This window comes from Paroedura picta, chromosome 7 (genome assembly GCF_049243985.1).
Source record: "Paroedura picta isolate Pp20150507F chromosome 7, Ppicta_v3.0, whole genome shotgun sequence".
NCBI lineage: Eukaryota > Metazoa > Chordata > Lepidosauria > Squamata > Gekkonidae > Paroedura > Paroedura picta.
Genome location: NC_135375.1, coordinates 16,549,592 through 16,567,315, shown reverse-complemented (window position 1 = coordinate 16,567,315; position 17,724 = coordinate 16,549,592).

Sequence of the window (17,724 nt, the reverse complement as noted above, 5' to 3'; positions counted from 1 at the left end):
TGAGACCTGCACGTACAGAAGCTTCTTTTGTTGATATAAAACACATTTTGGATTTGCACATCTCCTGTTTTAGAAAAGGGGAGGGAATCTAACTGGAAGATGTGTCTGAAAGGGGGGGGGAGAAGCCCCACACAGTAATCATAAATAAACCCCGCAAACTGTCTTAAAGTGCTTCAAATCCAAGCCGCTACTGTGTCTTAATTGTGATCGGTGTGTACACAAGAGACGCTTAACTATGCAGTGGTTAGGGATCTAACTAAATAATGAAGGTGCTAATGTTAAAGCAACAAGTTTTTTCCCCCCTTCCTTGTTAATCAAATGGTATTGAATTAACATACTGTATAATAATTGCCTTGTTAAGTTTAAATTAAGCCCTTATTGGAGACACATAATCTGGAGTGTGACTCACTCTTCCAACCACATTTAGATTGTTGTCAGTACAATTAGGATTTAGAATTTAAAAGTTATCCTTTAATTTAATCAATCGCTATAGCAACGGCGGCGTTCCACCAGAAATCCCACCCTCCCTTTCTCAAAATAAAATGCACCCCGTCTATACCACCTCTGCTTAATACAAACATCTGTGGATTCCAAACATCTGTTTAGTCAGCCCGAGCCTCTTCAAATCTTGCCACGTACCTTCATTTCGACTCATGGAATCATAGAGTTGGAAGGTACCTACGGGGGTCATCTAGTCCAGCTCGCCTGCAGAATGCAGAAAATTCACAGCTACCTGTCCACCCACACTGACCCCAATTCGATGTCTAGATGATGCCTCCCCCAAAAAAACCCCAGAATCCCTGACCAGTCTGCCATAGCATCAACTCCCAGGTGGAGCCTGGAGCCCTCCCAGAATTACAATTGATCTCTGAGCTACAGAGATCAGTTCCCCTGGAGAAAATGGCTTTTTACAGTGGGTGGAGTCATAGAATCATAGAATCCTGGAGTTGGAAGGGACATCCAGAGTCATCTAGTCCAGCCCCCTGCAGAAGGCAGGAAATTCACAGGTACCTGCCCTCCCACAGTGACCCCAATTCCATGTCCAGATGATGCCCCCCCCAAAAAAAAAACCTTGAATCACTGGCCAGTGTGGTTGGGAGGAAATTCACCTTCTGACCCCAAAGTGGCGATCAGGCAGAAGTACGTATGCAGGGTCCCCTCCCTTCCAGGCACAGAAACCACGAGAGAACTCACGCATGACCGGAAGGGAGGAGGGGGAGCAATGAAAGTGGCTCCTTAGTTTGTGGCCAAGTTCATTAAGGCAGGAGGGAAAAGGGCGCAGATGTCCTCCAGAGCCCCTGTGGGTCCACTGACCCCTGGTGTACCTGCTTGCACCCCATTTTCTTGTTTTGGCTTTCTTTACTGTAGTACTGTGTGGTCTAAGTAGTAACTAGTAGTAATCCTCTCCCAGAGGATAGAGGGGGAGGGGGATTGTTACCAAGGAGCCTGTCCTTTGTTGACTGGGTACAAATATTGTAATGCAGTGGTCCCCAACCACCGGTCCGGGGACCGGGTCCGGTCCGTGGATCAGTTGGTACCAGGCCGCAGCTCCTCCACATCCTCCTCCCTGGCTGCTGCCTCAGGGGCTGCCCTGCCACTCTGCCGCTGGCTCACCTTTGGTGCTCTCCAGAGGCCGCCATGGCTGGGGCTCCCCCTCGGTGTGGCACTGCGCAGCTGCAGCTGGCAACACCCCCCAGCAGGTGGCGGGAAGTCAGGGGCACCGGTGGGAAAGCAAGCGGAGCAGGGTTATCAAGCGGCGGCAATGACTACCCCCCCCCCCCCGGGCCTCAGTAAAATTGTCAAGCGTTGACTGGTCCCCAGTGATAAAAAGGTTGGGGACCACTGTTGTAATGTACACCTGAGTACAAAATGAAGAGGAAGTAAAGCTGGGGAGTTTGTTCCCGAAGGAGTCTCAAAGCAGCTTATGTTGTGTGCAGGGGGAGAAGGAGAAGAGTTGGTATTTACACCCTGCTTTTCACGACCTGAAGGGGTCTCAGAGCAGCTTACAATTGCCTTCCTTTCCTTTCCCAGTAACAAAAACCCTGTGAGGGAGGTGGGACTGAGAGCGCTCTGCCAGGACTGCTCTGTGAGAACAGAACTGTGACTAGCCCAAGGACACTCAACTGGCAGCATGCGGAGGGTCAGGGAATCCAACTCAGCTCTCCAGATTAGACGCCACCGCTTTTAACCACTACACTGAGCTGACTTAACCACTCCTCCATGGGACCAGAGAAGCCTGCCTTTTCCTTGGAAAAAGGAAATTCTGCCTTCGGGTAGAGAAAAGCAGCATATAAGAATCAACTCTTCTTCTTCTTCTTCTTCATTGGAGAGGGGCCTATGCTAGTAGGAGTGGGAACCTGGGATTATAATAATCAATGTATTGCCTATCAAATCAGTTTCGACAACAATAATCCAGAGCTTTGTATCGCTACCTTAATAAACCTCTTTTGCTGCTGTGCCAAGGGTGTTCCTTGGGAACGTTGACGGGGATCTGACAACCCCTTCCCAAGGAAAAAATAAGTGCCGTCAAGTCGCAACCAACTTTCAGAAACCCATTATGGGGTTTTCGAGGCAGGAGAGGAGCACGAGAGGGGTGCGGATGCCCAAATCTGCAGAGCATCTCTGCTCTTCCTTCCCATCCGAGTTCGAGCCAGATTCACTCCTGCTTAGCTTCTGATGTACACAGGCTACTCTGGGTCCCGGTGAAGCCAGGCTGCAAATGACAGGTGCAGCATGGGAACCAGCCACAAAGATATTGGGGGTGGGGGTTTGGCAGCAGTTCAAGCACTATAGTCAAACAAACATCAGCTGGATATGAGCCCGCGGTTTGGTTTGGCGGAAAGGCCGAAGTTCCTGCTGTTGCTCCATTGTGGGATGCATTAAGGCATCTTGGGCAAACCACAGTGAGCGCATGCCACTAACCTTCCCCTCTCACATTGCACTGTTCAGGTACTTGATGCATGGTTTTTATAAAAAAATTCCTTGAATGTAGGAGCTGTACTATACCCCCGAGTTATTCCACAGGCCTTTGCAGGTCATATTGTCTACTCTGACTAGCAACGGTTCTCTGGGACAGGGATAATCAACCTGTGGTCCACCAGATTAGCGATCCCCAACCTGTGGGCTGTGGACCACATGTGGTCCGTCAACTAATTGGAGGTGGGCCACGAAGGACGCTTTCTCTCCCCCCCCCCGGCCCTTTACAACACACTTTGGGTGTCATTGTCTCCCATCACTCCCATCACTTCATCTCATTGCAGAGAAACAAGTTCAGGGTTCCCATTGATTTGTCATTGTCACAAGTTAAAATTTCCATGAAAATAAAATGTTCCTGATGTTCATTGTTGTGGCGTGTCTGTATCTTATTTTGAAGGGATGTTTAAACATGACCATAGGGATCAGAGAGCGTTAGGGCAGTGGTTGAGAGTAGAGGAGTAAACTACCCCCCCCACCGGGCCTCAGTAAAATTAGAATCATAGAATCACAGAGTTGGAAGGGGCTGTACAGGCCATCTAGTCCAACCCCCTGCTCAACGCAGGATCAGCCCTAAATTGTCAAGCATTGAGTGGTCCCCGGTGATAAAAAGGTTGGGGACCACTGCTCCAGATGTCCATGAACTACAATTCCCATGAGCCCCTGCCAGCAAATGCTTTTGCTGGCAGGGGCTCATGGGAATTGTAGTCCATGGACATCTGGATGGCCACAGGTTGACTATCCCTGCTCTGGGAGGTCTTCCATATCACCTATGGCCTGAGCTTTTAAAACTCAACACTCATGGATGACTGAGATGTATTTGGTCATCCAGGACACACAAGGACAACGAGGAGGGGCTGTGACTCAATGGTACAGCATCTGCTTGGAGTGCAGAAGGTCCCAGATTCAACCCCAGGGCTCTCCATGTAAAAGGAGCAGATAGCAGGTCATGTGAAAGGCTTCTATTTGAGCCCCAAGGAGAACCAAATAAACCTTGGCCATTCATCGCCAGCAATAAGAGCTGAAAGAGGGCAGCAGCCAGTGAAAGAAGAGGAGAAAAGCAGGCTTTATGTCCCACTTTTCACTGCCTGAAGGAGACACAAAGCAAATTGCAGTCACCTTACCTTCCTCTCCCCACCTCTGGGAGTCAGGTGCGACTGAGAAAGCCCTGACAGAATTGCTCTGTGAGAACAGCTCTAATAGGACTATGATGAGCTCGAGGTCACCCAAGAGGCTGCACGTGGAGGAGCGGGGAATCAAACCCGGCTTGCTGGATTAGAAGCCGCCGCTCTTAACCACTACACCCAGCTGGCTCGCAAAAGCATCCTTTTGTCTCAGGCTGCCAATCCTCTGAGTGGGCCTGGAGATCTCTCACTATTACAAGTGATCTCCAGAGAAGAGAGATCATTTGCCCTGGAGAAAAAGGCTGGTTTGGAGGGGGGACTCTATGCCATTGTATCTGCTGAAGCCCTTCCCTCCCCAAGCTCCACCCCTCCCCCAAATCTCCAGGTATTTTCCGCCCCAGAGCTGGCAACCCTACTTACATCCCATCAACTTCAGTGAACCCTTTAGGGACATACTTGCAGTCGCCAATCAGTTGTGTCCTGCAGAGTGCAGGGGGTTGGACCAGATGACCCTGGAGGTCCCTTATAACTCTATCCTTATCCATTGTTGATCCTCTCTATATTTCTGAAACAGCCTAGGGGGTGTCCGGCTGTCCAAGTTGGAATAGGGCCAATCAGGGTGCAGCCAGCTTTGCCCTGATTGGCCCTGCCCCTGCAGCTCCCGCCCTCCGGCCCAGGACTCTAGCCTCTTTGCTCTCAGACGCCTCAGTGCCTAGAGCCAGCAGCAGGTGAGAGGGCCCTGGGCAAAGGCTCCTGGTGGAGGGCTTGCTAACGAGGGCCTCTTGGCCTGCTAACTGCCTGCTAAGGAGCTCTGACTCGGCCCTGCTAACAAGCAGCCCAGCCCCTGCCCACCCCAGTTTATTTGGCTGAGACCTGCGGCCCAAAGCCACCTTAAGCTGCCTGGCCAGGGGCCAGGGGAGGGGACCTTTTCAGGGCCCATTCTTAGGAACGGGCTTTGAAGCTAGTGATTCTATGATTCTATGACATATCTCTGAAGTCCTGTTCAGCAGATTCTGAGCAATACTCTGGACTTCACAGACCCGCCTTTCTAGCCAATGTGTTTCACGCCTTCCAGGCAGGGTGCGTTGCCGTTCCTCTCTCCTCCACCCACCCCCATTCCTCCCTGCCCCACAAAGCAGAATCAGTAAGAATGGTGTGTGTGAGAAGAAACAAGCCCCATCAAGAACCCCTTCGCAGTTCTATTAGCCAAACCCCACGCTGGAAAAGTTGGCGTCGCAGCCGTTAACCAATTTGTGGCTGGTGTTTGCACAATATACCAGAGCTTACGGCAGGCAGCACCTGGCCCCCGTTAATAAACCCATTCCATGGAATGTTTCTTTATTACCCTTCCTGGTGTAAAAAAAAGGGGAGTCCCCACCCCACTTACAGGTGTAGTTTAATGAGGCACACGTTGCAGCCAGATGCCCTGCCGAGCAGATATCACCTATACATCTTTGTCCGCAAATAATCCCGGAATATTCATTAAAGGCACATTCATAAGCACGGGCCTGGCTAATATTGCACCTCGTTTGGAACAGATGGGGGGGGGGGGGTAACCGGCATGGAAAATATATTTCACAGCCTTGCTCTTTCTTTAAAAGAAAGAAAGGATTCTCTAATTAAAAATGCCAAATGCAAATGTTCAGTTTCTTTCTTTCTTCTTCACCGCAGGCAAAATTGTTGTTAAGTTGGCAGCGGTGCAATGCCACCAAGTGACGGTGGGACCTGTAAAACCGGCAGAGCGTCGGGTATGCGTTGGTCGAAGCACAATGGGTTTCAGGATCTTCCAGACTCATTCATGGACGACTGCGGTTTGAGGCACTAGTCTTAAGAGACCAGAAATTGGACACTGGCAGTCTTCAACAAAGGTTGGATACACACTTTTCTTGGATGCTTTAGGATGCTTAGGGCTGATCCTGCGTAGAGCAGGGGGTTGGACTGGATGGCCTGTATGGCCCCTTCCAACTCTATGATTCTGTGATTCTATGATTCACTTACCACCTTTTATATCACAGAATCATAGAATTGGAAGGGGCCATACAGGCCATCTAGTCCAACCCCCTGTTCAATGCAGGATCAGCCCAAAGCATCCTAAAGCATATAATGTTTTGTTGCTGTTTTGACTAGTTGGGCTCATCACAGGCCTGATGGTGCTGTTCTCACAGAGCAGTTAACGTCAGAGCTCTCTCAGCCTACCTCGCGAGGTGTCTGTTGTGGGGAGAGGGAAGGGAAGGCGAATGTAAGCCGCTTTGAGACTTCTTTGGGTAGAGAAAAACAGCATATAAGAACCAACTCTTCTTCTTCTTCAGTAATATCAGGGCTCTCTCAGCCTCACAGGGTGTCTGTTGTGGGGAGAGGAAAGGGAAGGCAAATGTAAGCAGCTCAGAGACTCCTTCAGGTAGACAAAAGTGGAGTATAAAAACCAACTCTTCTTCTTCTACTTATATTTTTCTATAAACATAATAATAATAATAATAATAATAATAATAATAATAATAATAATAATAATTTTATTGAAAATATTTTTCATGTGAAATGCAAAACACTACCTGATGTGCCGAACATGTTCATTAAAAAAAAATTTGGAAGCAATGAAAGTAGGGTTTCCAGCTCCGGGCTGGGAAATACCTGGAGCCTAAGGAGTTTGGGGCTTGGAGAGGGAAAGGACTTTAGGGAGGTATAAGGCCACAGCTCCCACCTTCCAATATGTCTATTTTCTCCAGGCGAACAGATCTGAATTAAGACCAATGATGTGATTGCAACAAAACACGGGCAGATAACAGAAATCCATTTCAGTCAACCTCGATGTACAGATTTTTGCAGACCCAAATTCCAGGCATCTCATGCAGCCTCTATATGGATTAGAACTCATTAGGAAGAACAAACTGGGCCTTGGGGGTAGAAAGTCCCTCTAAGTCAGGCTTTCTCAACCAGGGTTTCATGACGGGGGTTTCTTGATGGCCCTGGAAGTTTTTAGGATGAGCACCAGTCAGGAGGGCGTGATCTTGAAGTCCTTGAGAAGGTGGGGGCTGGCCTGGATGGCCCTTTGCAGTCTCTTCCAGCTCCGTGCAGTTCTAACCCATCTCCGCCTTCAAGGAGGGGTCTGGGTTACGGTTGACGTGCAGAAAGTTTCAAGGCAAGCTGCTCTCAATTCCCAGTCTTGATCTCTGGCATCCCTGCCTGGCTCTCAAAGCGGAGAGTTCACTGGTGGGAACTCCTCTCAACCCAATATCAGCAGGATCGATAGCAGCCTTTCCCTTTTCCTGTTTGGCTTAAATGTATAACTGTGAAAGATCTTTGAGAGACTGGCGGATCCTTGCCAGCAGGGAGCACTGTAGACCCTTCCACAGGCCCCAGAGCAAGAGGGGAGGGGGTTTCATTTGGGTTTATCCCCACTTTTTCTCCTGGCACACTTTCCTTCAGAACATGCGCGCCAGGTGAAGCTGCCCTGTCCCAAGCCGCATTCTTGGTCCCTAGCAGCAGCTCTTTCACATCATCTGTTGCCTGATTCTCTCCATTGGAGAGGATGGGGATCGAACGCAGTACCTTCTGTGTGCCAAGCAGATGCTCTACCACTGAGCTACAGCCCCTCGGCCATGTCCTCCTCATTGCTTTATGAAGGTCCTGGCCCACTCTGAGGACTGCCCGTTTGTAGATCTTCTCCTCTGCCAAGAGATCTGAACAATTATTGCAGGAAGGTTCTGCCTCTCCCCAATTTGACTCAGCAGTGGCTCACCTCCTCCATCTCCTCCAGTTTGGTGTAGTGGTTAAGAGCAGGTGCCTCTGATCTGGAGGATGGGGTTTGATTCCCTGCTCTTCCTCCAGATGCAGCCAGCTGGGTGACCTTGGGCCAGTCACAGTTCTCTCCAGAGTACTCTCAGCCTCACCTACCTCACAGGGTGACTGTTGTGGAAAGACGAAGGGAAGGCGATTGTAAGCTGCTTTGAGGCACACGCCCGCTGGGTGACCTTGGGCCAATCCCAGTTCTCTCAGAGCTCTTTCACCTACCTTACAGGGTTTCTTTTGTGGGGAAAAGAAGGGAAGGCAATTGGTAACTGCTTTGTGACAAACCAGGCATGTTGGGTGACCTTGGGTCATTCATAGTTCTCTCAGGTCTCTCAGCCTACCTCACAGAGTTTCTGCTGTAAGGAGAGGAAGGGAAGGTGACTGTAAGCTGCTGTGGGACACAGGAGGCCTCCTGGATGACCTTGGGGCAGTCCCAGTTCTCTCAGATCTCTCTCAGCTTCACCTTCCTCACAGAAGGCCTGATCCAACATGGCTTCTCTGATGTTTTTTTCTGGATATTATCCAGTTTTGTTTTTGAAATGTTGTAGGGTTGTATGTAGTGTTGGAAAGCCGGGTTTGTTTCCCCACTCCTCCACATGCAGCCAGCTGGGTGACCTTGGGCTAGTCACAGTCCTGAGAGAGCTGTTCTGACTGAGCAGTAATGTCAGGGCTTTTTCAGACTCACCTCCCTCCCAGGGTGTCTGTTGTGGGGAGAGGAAGGGAGAGGATTGTAAGCTGCTTTGAGGCTCCTTCAGGTAGAGAAAATGTGAGGTATAAAAATCAACTCCTCCTCCTCCTCTTCTTCTTCTTATTCTACTACTATTTGGCTGCAGTCTCAGCTTCAGCTATCCTCCACATTTAGCTTTTAGTTAGCACTAGAAAATGTTAAGAGAAATTACTGTACTTATACCCACCAAGGAAGGGCCATGGCTCAGTGATAAAGCATCTGTTTGGCATATAGAAAAGTCCCAGGTTCAATCCCTGTCTCCGCCACTCGAAGAAGAAGAAGAAGAAGAAGAAGAAGAGTTGGTTGGCTCAAAGCGGCTTACAGTTGCCTTCCCATTTCTCTAAAGCAGGGGTAGTCAACCTGTGATCCTCCAGATGTCCATGGACTACAATTCCCATGATCCACTGATTGTGTCCTGCAAATGCTGGCAGGGGCTCATGGGAATTGTAGTCCATGGACATCTGGAGGACCACAGGTTGACTACCCCTGCTCTAAAGGATCAGGTGATACTTGAAGTCAAAAGGGTTGCCAGCTTTGGGCTGGGAAATACCTGGTGAATTGGGGGGGGGGGTGGATCCCTGGATCCCAAGAGGGGGAAGGACCTCAGTAGGGTGTGATGGCTCAGTAGGGAAGCATCTGCTTAGCATACAGGTTCAATCCCTGGCATCTCCACTTACAAGGATCAGGAAAGGGTTACCAGCTCTGGCTTAGGAAATTCTTGGAGATTTTTTTTTGGGGGGGGGGACCCTGGGGAGGGGGGGGGGTTAGGGAGAAGAGTGGCCTAAGCAGGGTATAATGCCACAGAGTCAACCCTACAAAGCAGCCATTTTCTCCAGGGGAACAGATCTCAGTCACTTGGACGTTAATTGAAATAGCAGGAGACCTCAAGGTTCCACCTGATGGATGGAAGATGTCGATGGTTAGATGGGAAAGAAGCGAGACCCAGCAAAGCCACTGGCCGTCTGAGAAGACCATACTGACATTGATGGACCAGTGGTCTGTAGGCCAGACTCCAATTACAAACCTGAGCCAGCGAGAGAGAGAGAGAGAGAGAGAGCAGTTTGCTAAAGTCACATAGCAAGCCCAGGGCAACCAAGCACTAAAGGTCCAAACGCGGAAGGAGAATGCCCTGCATGGAACCGGGAACCGCATGTGGATCTGATGTAGATCCAGCTGTACATCTCCATACAGGTGTGCATTTTGTGACCTGTTGCGCTCTTAGGCTTTCCAGTGCTGGATCAAAGCTAGGGCCTTTTATGACATTCATCTGCATTCGTTCTTCTCAGCTCTGGCATTTTGTTTAGTGGCTCTTATTGCTAGCTTCAAGCCACCGGGGGATGGAAATCTAGAAACTCCCTTATATTAAAATAAGTTAATAGGTAATAAAAATGAATACATATGTGAACATTTATTTGGCGATTACTTCTTTGGGGGTGGGGGTGGAAGCATCTCAGCTCTCAAGAACGGCAGATGTGTAAGTGGGGGGCTTAATTACATGTGTGCGCACACATGGGCGCATGCAAAAGAAGGTTTCGGCGGCTGGCACGCTACTCCCCTCCCCCCCACTTCTAAAAGGACAGAATAGTTAAGAAATTTATGGACCCATTTAGCACGCTGCTTTGGTTTGAAGAGGTGGGGATTTACATGTGTTAAGTGCTCCTACAAATCTCCTTTACCCTTTCCTGGAAAAGGGCAACACAATAATAATTGTGGGATTTATGCGTCAAAGCGGCTGCACTACAGACCTGTGCAAATCCAGGAGAGAACTATTCTGCATCTCTTAATGTGTTATCCTTTCAACAATCCACACTGAGAGATGCCCGCTTCTCTTCGTTTTCTCTCCCTAACAGAACGGCGGTTGGCACAGACTCAACCAAAGGCCTCTGTGCCCATTTGCGATACCTGGCAAGGGGGCTTTGAAGTTCAGGAGACCCGGAGTCCTGTGCGGAACAGTTAACAAAATTTAATTACGGAGCTGGCCCATAAAGATGCGGTCCTAATGAGCAATGAGCATAGAACAGAGAACGATAATGATGTTTTTCCAAGGGATATTGGTCACCCCTGGAAAAAATACATAAATTTTAAAGAATTATATATTTATCTGATTCTCTGGTCTAGCAATCTGGGGTGGGGGTCTTCAAAGAGACAGTTCAAAACATTTATCAGGGCCAAAGTGTTCCTGAACAACCTTCTCCACCCAAATTTATTTTTAAATGACTAAATCCTTGCAAATGTCAATTGCGTAATCAACAATTGCAATTGGGGTTCCTCGACGGAAGGTGAGACAGAAAAGCAATAAAGGAATCATAATGCATCATTTAAAAGCATTACGAAGTCCTCAGTGTAGGGTTGCCAACCCTGGGCTAGGAAATTCCTGAAGATTTGGGGGGGGGTGTCCTGGGAAGGGCAGAGATTGGGAAGTGGAGGACCCGCAGCAGGGAGTAATAATCTAGCGTCCATTTTCCCCTGGGGAATTAATCCTGGGAGTCTGGCCCCAGGAGATCTTCAGGCTCTGCCCAGAGATTGGCAACTGCTCAGCAGCTGGAGCTGTCTGCATATATAGAATCACAGAATCTTAGGGTTGGAAGGGGCCATACAGGCCATCTAGTCCAACCCCCTGCTCAACGCAGGATCAGCCCTAAGCATCCTAAAGCCTCCAAGAAAAGTGTGTATCCAACCTTTGCTTGAAGACTGCCAGTGAGGGGGAGCTCACCACCTCCTTAGGCAGCCTATTCCACTGCTGAACTACTCTGACTGTGAAAAACTTTTTCCTGATATCTAGCCTATATCGTTGTACTTGAAGTTTAAACCCATTACTGCGTGTCCTCTCCTCTGCAGCCAGCAGAAACAGCATCCTGCCCTCCTCCAAGTGACAACCTTTCAAATACTTAAAGACGGCTATCATGTCCCCTCTCAACCTCCTTTTCTTTGATTTTCAAGAACAGCTTCAGATGGAAAAGGACCAGGGAGTAATTTTGGGTTTTTTGTATTCCTGTCCCTCGGCATTTCTGCAACTGTTCTAGCGTCTCTCCATTAGGGTTCCATGCAAAGAGGCAAAGTCACGTTCCCTGTGGATTTTTAAAAATAGAAAGGACTAGAGAAGAAAAAGGAAGAGCATGAAGAAGACTACTGGTTACCATAGCATGGTTAAGGGAAGGGAGTGTGGCTGAGTACTAGAGCCTCTGCGTGGCATGAAGAAGGTCCCAGGTTCAATCCCCAGCATCTCCAGTTAACAGGATAAGGTAGCAGGTGATGTGAAGTTCTTCCACAAATTCTTCCACCTGAGACCCCGAAGAGCTTCTGCCAGTCTGAGTAGATAATACTAACTTTGATGGACTAGCAGGGGTAGTCAACCTGTGGTCCTCCAGATGTTCATGGACTACAATTCCCATGAGCCCCTGCCAGCATTTGTTCATGAACATCTGGAGGACCACAGGTTGACTACCCCTGGACTAAAGGGTCTGGTTCAGTATGAGGCAGTTCTTTAGGATCAGCCTAAAGCATCCAAGATAGGTATCTGTCCAGCTGCTGCTTGAAGACCTCCAGTAAGGGGAAGCCCCCCACCTCTTTAGGCAGATAATTCCACCACTGAATTACTCTAACTGTGAACATTTCCCCCCTGGTACCGTTCTACGTGCAGTTTAAACCCATTACAGCAGGTCCTCTCTTCTGCTGCCCTCCTCCAAGTGACAACTTTTCAAATACTCAAAGGGAGCCCCCATATCCCCTCTCAATCTCTTCTTCTCTAGGCTGAACATTCCCAAATCTCTCAGCCTTTCCTCCTAGGGCTTGTTCCCAGGCCCCAGATCATTCATTCATTGGTTGGTTCGTTCGTCCATTTGTTTATATCCCGCCCCTCACTTGCGTGGCTAACAACATTTTAAAATTGCAGTGCCATAACCACTATAATTAATAAAATGGTTCCCATTAAAACAGAGTTCCTCCCCCAGATCTTTGGTCGAAGCCAGGGCCAGGAAGATCTTGGGGCTCCTCCCCCACAGGCTGACCTTTAACATTTGGTCCACCCTCTATGTCCCCAAGGCACCACCACCTTGGGACTGGCTGGAGGGTGAAGCAAAAGGGTTTTTATCGCTGCTGGTGGTTTGTTTATTTATTGGGCTATACTGGGTTTTAGTGATGGGTTTTATTGGGGATTTTATTGTGCTTTGTGGTCTGCCATGAGCTGTTTGGGAATGGCAGGATATGAATGAATGAATGAATGAATGAATGAATGAATGAATGAATGAATGAATGAATGAATGAATGAATGAATGAATGAATGAATGAGTGAGTGGGTGGGTGGGTGGGTGGGTGGGTGGGTGGGTTGGTTGGTTGGTTGGTTGGTTGGTTGGTTGGTTGGTTGGTTGAATGAATGAATGAATGAATGAATGAATGAATGAATGAATGAATGGGCAATGAACAATAGACATCCACCAACTGATAAAGACAGGATTCATCCTCATTGCTATTTTCTTCTCCCTATGGATTTTGTCCATGTCCTTTTGGGTGATGTTAAGCCTGTTGCTAATTGTGGTTAGTTTATTCCTTGTCTCTTTAGAGAGCTTCAGGCAGGCTACAACGAACTCTGGAATTGTCTTTTTCTGATCCAATAGCACAACCTCCAAGTGAGATGAACAGCCAGGGCAAAGGGGCATTTATGTCCTCCTCCTGTATATGAGCAGATGTTGGACTAGATGGAACGACGGAGCTCTTCTTGTGTTCTTGCATTTATGGGCTTGGGAACAGCCTGAAAGGAAAGCCTGAACAGCCTCACTCTGATCCAAACCAACCCTTTCCCCATGGCTACTTTTTAACATTAAAGAAACAGTCAGGGCTGGAGATCTAGTGATGCATTTCTCATGACTCTTGGGGTTCAGACCTTCCACGGGAGAAGTTGCCAGCGGTTTGCGCTCCTTTGAAGACACCGTCTCCCGGTTTCCGAGCAGCTTTCTGCTAAGCCCACACTTTCCTCCCCAAACATCATCAAAGCCTGAAGAATCCGCAGAGCTGTGATAAGTCACAAAGGAAGAGACTCCCGCAGCCATTCAGAGGTTAGAATTTCAGCCTTATCTGGGAATTTCCTGGCTGATAAGATTGAAGTTGCAGTAGGGCTCTGCCATTATTGCTAAATAAAGGGATTTACTTACATTCAGTTGCTCCATACCCATGGTATGATGTTATTGGGCTGGTGACAGGATTCTGCTATTTGGAAGAGGAGGCATTTCTCGATAACCCAGAAGTATAATTCACAGCCCTGTGACCCTATACTGGAGGCATTCCTGTCTCTCTGTTACATTCCTGAGATGTTCCCATTAGAGGATAGGAACAGATCTTGGAGGGGTGGGGGGGGGGTTATCTACCAGTTGATTCCAGTTGGGCAGGGACCCATTTGGTTGATCATACCCCCGGATAAGGCTGCTGGGTACAGGGCTGGCTATCGAAATCTTTTGAAGCAAAGCAGAGAAGGGTTTTATTGTGATGGATACAGGGCTAAATTCTCAGATAATCCACGACCTTTTGTTCCTCTTGAAACTAAAAACAACAGCCAGTAGCACCTTGGAGATGAATAAGGTTTCCAGGTCATGAGTGAGGCAAAGATGCAGGACGGAATGTCAACAGCTTGTTTAGAGCAGGGGAGAAATGCTCAAGGGAAGAAAATTAGCATCTATAGGGAGAGTACAATAGCCAGGGCTCCAGAACAACATAAGAAGAGCCCTGCTGGTTCAGGCCAGTGGTCCATCCAAGCTAGCATCCTGGCTCACAGAGTGGCCAACCACTTTTTCAACTGGGTTTGATTCCATAGAAGAGAATCATAGAATCATAGAGTTGGAAGGGGCCATACAGGCCATCTAGTCCAACCCCCTGCTCAATGCAGGATCAGCCCAAAGCATCCTAAAGCATCCAAGAAAAGTGCGTATCCAACCTTTGCTTGAAGACTGCCGGTGAGGGGGAGCTCACCACCTCCTTAGGCAGCCTATTCCACTGCTGAACTACTCTGACTGTGAAAATTTTTTTCCTGATATCTAGCTTATATCATTGTACTTGTAGTTTAAACCCATTACTGCACGTCCTTTCCATACTTCTCCACCTGCAGCCAGCTGGGTGACCTTGGGCCAGTGACAGTTCCTCTCAGAGCCTCATCTACCTCACAGGGTGTCTGTTGTGGGGAGAGGAAGGGCTGGAGACTGTAAGCCCCTTTGAGACTCCTCCAGGTCATGAAAAGTGGGGAACAAAAGCCCAGCTCTTCTTCTTCTCTGGAGGACCTAGAGGCCGAGGCCTTCCTGTGATGTTGCCCCCTGGCACTGTTTTTCAGCAGTTTCCTTCCTCTGGATGTGAAAGTTCCATTCCAGGCCATGAAACTGGATGAAAGAGGATTGTTGTGAGTTTCCGCACTGTGCAGCAGGGGGGTTGGACTAGATGACCCTGGAGGACCCATCCAACTCTATGATTCTATGAAATGGCTAGAGCAGCATGAGGAAGTGATGTTGGAAAGCAAACACTGGAAAAAGAGATGACAGGATTAATTAGAATGGTCTGGGCTTATTCCTCTGGCGAATCGGCTCTGGAAAAGCAATGTAGAAGTCTTCTAAATAAATAGCAGAATTCTGAAGGCTATTTTGGCTTGGAAGTAAAAAGTGCGTAATACCTGACCTGGGGGGAGCTGCTTGCAACGCCCTCCCGTTACAAAACTCAGCCCTGTCCCTGGATCTGAATGGAGAGATGGCTTCCCTCAGCCAGAGTGTCTGTCAAACCGCTCCTTGGAGTTCTTCCTGGGCCTCCTGCTGGGTTTCTGTCACAGAGCAGCCTGCCGTCAGATGGTCGGGGAAAGAGCCCTTTAGATTGCTTTTATGTTGCACCAATATAATTAATTGCCCAACCATTTGAGGTGAATCAAAGCTATCATTTTGCAGATATAACTACCTCAAACTGTTACTAAAGGTTACATTCTCACTAGCCAACTCATTCTTAAACTGCACGGCGGCACCATCTGCTACCTTTAATACGTGAAATTTAGATCTGCGTTCCCATGCCAAGCTCTCTTCTCTCCCTCTCCCCCCCCCCCCACAAACTGGATACCTTAAGTGAGCTCCTGAATCTGTGTCTGTCTAGGTGTTTGTCAAAATAATATCAATACATACTATGCATATAGCACTGGAACGTTCCGAGCACCTCGCGTTTGTTACGACGAGGAGCTGCCAATGAATTTTTGCCGAGAGCAAAAAAATGCTGATGCTAACGGGGAGTTTAGCTCAGGCAAAACCTGTTAGGACTCTTTGACTCTATGGACTTTCCTGCATGCCATAAATTTAGCGTCATGCTTACCTTGTGAAGATGCTACATTCTGGCCGCTCCGCATGACGTCGCCAACCTCCCCCGTCCGGCCAGCAAACTGCTCACTACATCCGCCCTTTTAAAGCGCGAGTTGGTGAATCCCAAAAAGTGGATTCACCAACGTAAAAATCGCTTTCCCTTGGTGGACAACCAGCAGGCCACCGGCCAAAGAGATGTATGCAGGCAAAGAAGTGCTCCATCCGCCTCCAATGTCCCGCCCTCACATCCGCCTTGCTCTCCCCTCTTCCTGGGAAATGTTCTTTTTAAAAACGGAGAACCGCCTGGAGCAATGACTAGAATCATAGAGTTGGAAGGGACCTCATGGGTTATCTAGTCCAACCCCCTGTACTATGCAGGACACTCACAACCCTATCACTCACCCGCGGACTAGACGGACATGCACCTCAGCTGTGGTTGTCTGTGCCTCTATGAATATGTGGATAGGCATTTAAAAGAATAAGTCTTTTTTTTTTTAATTCAGCGGTCGCCGGAAGTTCATATGCCCATCAGCCATGCTGGGAGGGGATTGGTTGGTGACAGTGGTAGGCGGGCCAAAGCGCAACAAGACCAAAGCGCCTTGCTCTTTCTTCTCGTGTTTCCGGCAGTGAGTGAGGAGTGGAAGATGCGTGAAAACTGCCCAGAAACATTTGAGAGAGCTTGAGAGGTGTGGAGTGCTGGTGAGTCAAGATTATTTCTCGCACTTTGCCATACAGCAGGCTTCACGTGATGATGGCCAGTGTGCGGGAAAGCCCTATCTTCTGCTTCATGCTACACGCATCCAAGGCTATTAGAAATCCTGCACCCGATTGAAGTTGTGTGAGCACCGGCATCATGGGGAGGAAAGATTTCCAGATTAAAAAACCGTTGCCTAGCCACACAGCATAAGAGAGAACAACGCCTGGTTGTAAAACATGAATAATACACTCTGGATGGGTGTTCTGTATATTTAATGTAGTTTTGACCGCTGCAGATGCCAAAATGCACCTGGTTTTATGCCGTCACTGGGCAAAAGCCCTACCTGGCCCCACCCACTTCCAGAAAAACACCTGGCAGGCATCAAAAGGTTTCTTTACCTTCTCTGCCTTGAATAAGGTGTGCAAAGATCTGAGGGGCTGTGGGTCAGTGACACAGCAGTGGATTTGTATGCAGGAGACCCCAAGTTCAATGCCTGTCATCTCCAGTTAAGGAATCAGCTAGATGGGAAAGACCACTGCTTGAGACCCTAGAAAGCTGCTGCCAGTCTGTAGCCAATGATGGATTGACAGTCTGGTTTGGTACAAGGCAGCTACAGATAGCATCAACCGCATTATGCTCTGCCACCACCACCAACTGGCCCCAGAGAAGTACACTGGACCTCAACAAGGGCCAGAGCCTTCTCTGTAGTGGCCCACATCTGGAGCAACAAGCTCCCTGAAGAGAATAGGACTCTGGTCAAACTCCCAGAATGCTACAGGGCGTGCAGAAGACTTCTTTGCTATGAGGCACACAGAAAGGAATTTTCGTAAAAAGCAGAAATCTGCACACTTTCTGATGGCATTTTTTTTTCCAAATATCGAGGCTTATATTCACTTCTGAATATCATGGGGGAAAGGTAAGGTCACTCGGGATCAATCATTCATGTTGCAGGGGGGAAATTTAAAGTGCCCGAAATCAAAATGGAAATCGAATTCAGTGTAGACGGGAGGGATTAATTCGAGCTGAAAGTGGGGGGAAATCCCCATGCAGACTACACCCAGCTTTGTGTTACAGGCCCGGTGCTCCTGACCTTCTCATATTTAAACT